Below are 6,521 nucleotides of genomic sequence, written 5' to 3'. Positions count from 1 at the left end.
TTTGGTGTTTTGAAAGACACACTAAGGATTGTTTTAGCTGTAACCCAAAGAGTACAAATTGTGGTCTTATTTTCATTTAAATCAAAATATGTTGTAATTTCTTTTTTGGTTTCTTTTTGATCTGTGGTTATTTAGAAATGAGTTATCTAGTTTTTTAATAACTGTGGCTCTTCCAGCAATATTTCTTTTATTGACTTCTAATTTAACACTGTTTTAGTCAGAGAACATACTTTGCATCATTTGAATAATTTTAAATTTATTGAGATTTGGTTTATGGCCTAGAATATGACCTTCTATGGTGAATGCTTCCTAAGTACTTGAGTAGGATACATATTCTACTCTTTGGTGGAGAGCTGTTTAAAGTCAAATAAGAAAAACTAGATGATAATGTTATTAAAATCCTCTATATCCTTACTGATTTTTCTGTCATTTATTGACAGAAAGGTGTTGAAACTTCCAACTGTAATAATGGAATTGTTTGTTTTTTCTTTCAATTCTACCTTTCTTTTTGCTTCAAGGGTTTGAAAACCCCTGAATATTTATTAATGCCTAAATATTTAGTATTGTTCTGTTTTCTTGATGAATTGATTCAGGGAAATTTATTGAATTAAATGCTAATATTAAAAAAAAAAGAAAAAGTTCCAATTTATTGAATAAGCCCTTGTCCAAAGAATATATAAAAGAGTAACAAAGTTCATCCAAAGTAAGCAGAGAAAGGAAATAATATACACAGAAATCAGTGATATAGAAAGCAATAAACAGTAATAAAAAATCAAAGTAGTGCTAATGAGTGCTGCAAAGGTTAATGCAGCTGGATCCCACATGGCCAACTGCAGTTCGAATCTTGGACCTGGAGTGCTTAAAAATCACACAGGGCACATGTGTGTGGGTGCTTAAAAATCCTAAGAGGAGAGTGGAGGAGTAGGGATTGCAGCATGGCCATCCCCTGGGAGGTTAGGGGAGGAGATTTCTCACTTTCCATCACTCTCTATTGCTCTCTTTATGTATCATTCACTCTCTGTCTCTGAGGAGTGTACATGCCCTACAGTAAACAAATGAACAAACAAATTCAAAGTAAACAGAAGCTAGCTCTTTGCAAAGATCTATGAAATAAATAAATCTCTAGCCACACTTACCAGGGGAAAATAGAAGACAAAAATGATCAATATGAGGGGTAGAAGAGAGTATATAACTATAGAGTCTATAGTTATTAAAAGGATAACAATGCTATATTACAAACAACTTAATGACAATAAATTCAGCTTAGATAAAATGGACAAATTCCTTGAAAAACACAACCACTAAAGTTCATTCAATAAGAAATAGGAAACTAAAATAGTCCATCAGCTATTGAGAAAAATTGAAATTATAGTTGGAAACCTTCCCATAAAGACTATGTCAGTCCAAGATGGCTTCACTGGTGAATTTTATTAAACTTTTGAGGAAGAAATAATACCATATTTATAGAAACTCTTCCTGAAAATTTAATAAATCCATGAGGGTAGCATTATTCCCATACCAAAAGTAGACAAAGGTATAAGAAAACTGCACATCAATATTCTTTGTTAGTATGCATTCAACAATTCCTTTGGAGGTAGTGATGGTTATGAAATACTGTGCTTAAAAGTGCTGTACACATTCAGAAAAACTTCTCTAGTAATGAACTATAAAAATGATCTCTGAAAGTATAGTCTTTAGACACAATCATTTTTTTTAGAGGTTTTTAGGAGTAAGTATGTGCTTGCCAGAAAGACAGAGAGAGACAGAGAGACAGAAAGCGAGAAATCACCCCCAGGGGGGATGGCCATGCCACAATCCCTTCTCCTCCATTCTCTTCTCGGGATCTTGGGTATGCGCACGCAAGTGCCCGGTGTGAGTTTAAGCCACCAGGTCCGGGACTCAAACCATGGTCGACTACATGGGAGTCCAGTGACATAGACATTATGCCAACTACTGGTCCCTAGACTCAATAATTTTTGACAGAATTTTAACAAATCTGATCTAGTAATATATAAAATAGATCATACACTATGACCAGTGGGATAATCTCAGAAATGAAAAAGAAAAGTTTATTTCAATTTTAAGAATTAATGCCACTTACTATATTATCAAAAACATACACACACATACAAAAGAAAAACAGAGGACTCACATGATCATCTCTATAGATGCATAAAAAATAGTTGATAAAATTCAATAGGGAGGGCCAGCACATGGTGTAGCGGTTACGTCACTGTTCTCTCACATAGCTGGTAGCATTTTGAGTCCCAGACCTGGTGGTTTGAAACTCATGCCAGGCACGTGTTAGTGCATGCCCCAGATCCTAGAATGAGAATGAGGAGAAGGGATTGCTCTGTGGCCATCCCCCCCTGGGGAGTTATGTCTCACTTTCCCTCTCACTGTGTCTGTATTTCGCTTTCCAGTGAATGCATGCACCCTAAGGCAAAAACTTATTTAAAGAAAAAAAAAAAAACTAAAATTCAACACTTGTTTATGATAAAATCTCTCAATTCACAAAGAATGGAAAGGAATTTTCTCAACCTGTATATTGTGTCTAACATAAAGCAGTTAATGTCTATAGACATTTAAGGGTGAAAGAGCTAATTTCTTTCTACCATGATTAAGGCAAAAAAAAACAAGTTATCTCTTCTTTACTTTTATTCAGGAATTCTAGCCAGTACAATAAGAAAAAAAACCCAGGGGGGGGGTGGAGGTGTGTAACTGAAAAGAAAAAAGGAAAACTACCTGTACTCTCAGAAGATTTGATCAACTACATAAAAAAATTTGAAAAACTTATAAAAGAGCTGCTAGAACTAAATGAGTGAATTTAGCAAGGTTACAGAATTGTACATTCATTTATTAGCAACAAACAATTAAAAATTGAAGTTTAAAAACCTACACTATTTACAAAGGCATCCAAAACCATGCAATATTAAAGATACATTTAGCCAGGGACATATATGACCTGAACACTAAAAACAATAAAACATTGATGATTTAAAGAATACCTAAGAAAATGAAGTATTACATACATATATTAGAATAATCAATATTGATAAGATGGAAATGTTTTCCTAAGTTAATTTATAAACTCAATGAAATCTCAATAAAAATACTTGTAGGGTTTTTTTAAAAATAGAAATAGACAAACTAATTTTAAAGGTTAAATGGAAATTTAAAGAATATAAAATAACCAAAACTTTCTGAAAATGTGTAACATTGGATGCCTCACACTATCTGATCCAAAAGCTTACAATGCATTTGTAGAAACATGACAGTGTTATATTGAGGTATGAAGAGACAGACATTACAATTCATGGAATAAAATATAAATAGATCCACATGAATATGGTCAATTTCAGGGACTAGCAGTTAGTATAATGACTATGTCGCTGAATTCCCATATAGTCGACCATGGTTCGAGTCCCGGACCCGGTGGCTTAAACTCATGCCGGGCGCATGTGTGTGTATGCCCAAGATCCCAAGAGGAGAATGGAGGAAAAGGGATTGCGGCATGACCATCCCCCCAGGGGTGATTTCTCGCTTTCTATCTCTCTGTCTCTGTCTTCCTGGCAAGCGCATGCATGCTATAGCAAAAACCTCTCCAAAAAAAAAAGAAAGAAAGAAAGAAAGAAAAGGTCAATTGATTCTTTGCAAAAAATAGCAAGTATTTTCATGAGAGTGAGAGAGAAAAAATGTTTTTACAACAAATTATGTTAAAATAATTAAATATCCACATGCAAAGAAATAAACTTCCCCATGACCTGACATCATACACAAAAATTGAGTTGGATCATAGCCATAAATGTAAAACTGAAAGAATGATGCTTTTAGCAAAATCAAATGAAAAAATCTTTATAGTCCTGAGATAAGCAAACTACTATTATTTTTAAAAATGCTTGCAAACCATTGCAATTATTGTGAGAAAATATTTGCAAAAAAGTGTATTTGATAGAAGATTTCTATCCAGCGTATGTAAAAGAATTTGTAGAATTCAATAAGAAGATAAACAACCTGATAAAAATTTGGGCAAAGATTTTGAGCAAACACTACCCCAAAAAAGATATATATAGAGAAAAACATGTGAAAAGATGTTCAACATAATTAGTTACTGGGAAAATCCAAACCAAAACTATAATAAGATACCATGTAGTAACACCGAAATGATCAAAATTTATAAGACTAATAATACCAAGTGTTTGTACAGTTGTTGAGTTACTGGAACAAAACCCTAGATATTGTCTTTCTCTACCCCATACATACATCTCTACATAAATTAGTATTTGAATGGTTATATTAAATTTATTAAAAATACACCAAAACAATAAACAACCTAATTGTCTACCAGCTAATGAAGAGACATATCTGTGTGCTATAAATATTCAGCAGTATGCTCTAATAATGAAAGCAAACAAACCAATGAATCTCAAGTGCATTAAGAAAGTGAAGGAAAACTGATATAAAGGGCTACAAGTTGTACAATCTCGTTTATGTAAAACTCTGTAAGAGGTAAGACTACCATGTAATGATGGAAAGTAGACCACATAGCCAGCAGCGAGGTTAGGGAATCACACTTCACTTGATAAAACATGCCAGGTGCATGTGTTTGCATGCCTAAAATCTCAAAAGGAGAAGAAATAGAGAATAGAGTATTATGACCATCCCCCATGGTGAGTGCTTTCTCACTTTCCCTTTCTCTTTCAATCTCCCTGGCAAATGTATGTACCCTCTGGCAGTTTTGTTTTGTTTTGTTTTTTAAGACAAGCAACACCACATTTGTTTATTTGTTCAGTAATGAAAACTCTTTGTAATCATTGCTGCTTTGAGTATAAATGATTTCAACCACTTCAGAAAATGGTTTGGCTTTCCCTTGGACAGGCACATATACTGCAAGTCAGCGATTTCATTAGTGTGTATATGTTTCAGATAAATTGCTGCCCCTTAGTTAAGTTATTGTCCATGTTAGCCAAGAACATGTACAATACTGTTTACAAAAGCTTTGTTAATAATAGAAAAACAGTCCAAAATTTCATCAACAGTAGAATGGATAAGTGGTGGTAAAGTCTTACAGTGAACTATGATAAGGCAATAAAAAATGAGTGACCTATAATATGCAACATGGATGAATTAGGTAAGAACATAATTTTGAGTGGAAGCATAAAAGCACAAAGCAAATATATCATTTGATTTATTTATATAAAATTCAAAATTTGGCAAAACTTAGTCATGTACAACTTAGCAGTACATATTTAAGTGTAAACCCTCCAGAGAAAGCAAAGGGAAAGGCAATATACAATTTAGGGTATTTATTGGTTTCTGTACATTTTCCTCAGATGCATTAAGTTGTAACAGTCAGTGTAAGCAACGCTGAGAGGAGATGGATGCCATTAGTATGAGGCATAGGAGAGAGTCTGAAGGATAGTAACTCTCTCTCTTAGACTTGGTAAGAGATAGTTACTTGGTTAGATAGGCTAAGGTTTTCTTTTGCTTATTAAAATTTTTTCTTTTGCTTATTAATATGTGCATGCTCCTCTACATTTTTATATGCCCTATATGTTTTTAATTTTAAAAATCACAGGTTTAAAGGGCCTCAAATTAGATATTTCAATTCAGTAAGTTAAGATGGCAGCAAGAAATCTGTATTTTTATCAAATTCCTACAGTGATTTTGATACAAATAGCCTGAGGATCACATATTGAGTTTCTACATTATTTTTATAAGTTGAACACTTCATTCTTCTAGCTCAGCATTTTGAAAAGGAACTACAAAATGTATAAAGGAAGCAGTTTATATAAAAAACACAACACTTCTAATTTCAGAAAGTATCACTTTACTATACAAAAAAAAAAAACTAAACATTTGCACAGAGAAAATCAAAAGGAGTTGCATTTTTAGACAATGTTGGGGAAGCTACACAAGAGTCTGATGAACAAAAATCATAAAACATCTCCGTACCATGCCAGTACCATGCAGGGAAACCCAGTCAACCTTCTACCATTGGTTGAGGTATTTAGTACCTGAAAGTCAACCCAGTGCCCTCTTTGCTTAGCATTTGCCTATAAATACCTAAAACCCTGGTATTTTCACACAACATGAAATTACTGTCAACATACTTTATAGAAATAAAATTATGTTAAAGGAAATACAATACAAAAAAGATGACATAGGTGAGCTGCCAGTCAATATTAATGTAAATTTTCCTAAGATTCATTAAGTTATAACAGTCAGTCCAAGCAACACTGTTTAATTATTTCAACAATCTGAATGTAGAATGCTTCTATTCCAAGCAATCTTGCATAATTCTATTTTACATATATACAGATTATGCTATTATATACACACATCAAGGGACTCCTTCAGTCATGTCCTGTCAATGGCAGTGACTTTTTCAGGCAGAAAATTTTCTTTTTGGCGTCTTGCTCAGAGCAAGAGGCATAGGCAGCCATTTCTTTCTGTGTTCAGTATATTCAGGGAAGTCTGAACTCTCAGCTCGTTGTTCTGTTTTCTTTGTGTTTTTTTTG

At 33.5% G+C, this 6,521-nt stretch overlaps 1 pseudogene; it reads right to left on the bottom strand.

Annotated features, from left to right (window-relative positions):
* Nucleotides 1-1,613: 1,613 nt before the first annotated feature.
* Nucleotides 1,614-1,695, bottom strand: LOC114006267 (uncharacterized; annotated as a pseudogene).
* Nucleotides 1,696-6,521: the final 4,826 nt, after the last annotated feature.

The sequence above is a fragment of the Tupaia chinensis genome, unplaced genomic scaffold (assembly GCF_000334495.1).
Source record: "Tupaia chinensis unplaced genomic scaffold, TupChi_1.0 Scaffold146687_1, whole genome shotgun sequence".
Lineage (NCBI taxonomy): Eukaryota > Metazoa > Chordata > Mammalia > Scandentia > Tupaiidae > Tupaia > Tupaia belangeri.
Note: the sequence above shows the minus strand (reverse complement) of the source record. Positions and strands in the feature narration are given on the sequence as shown.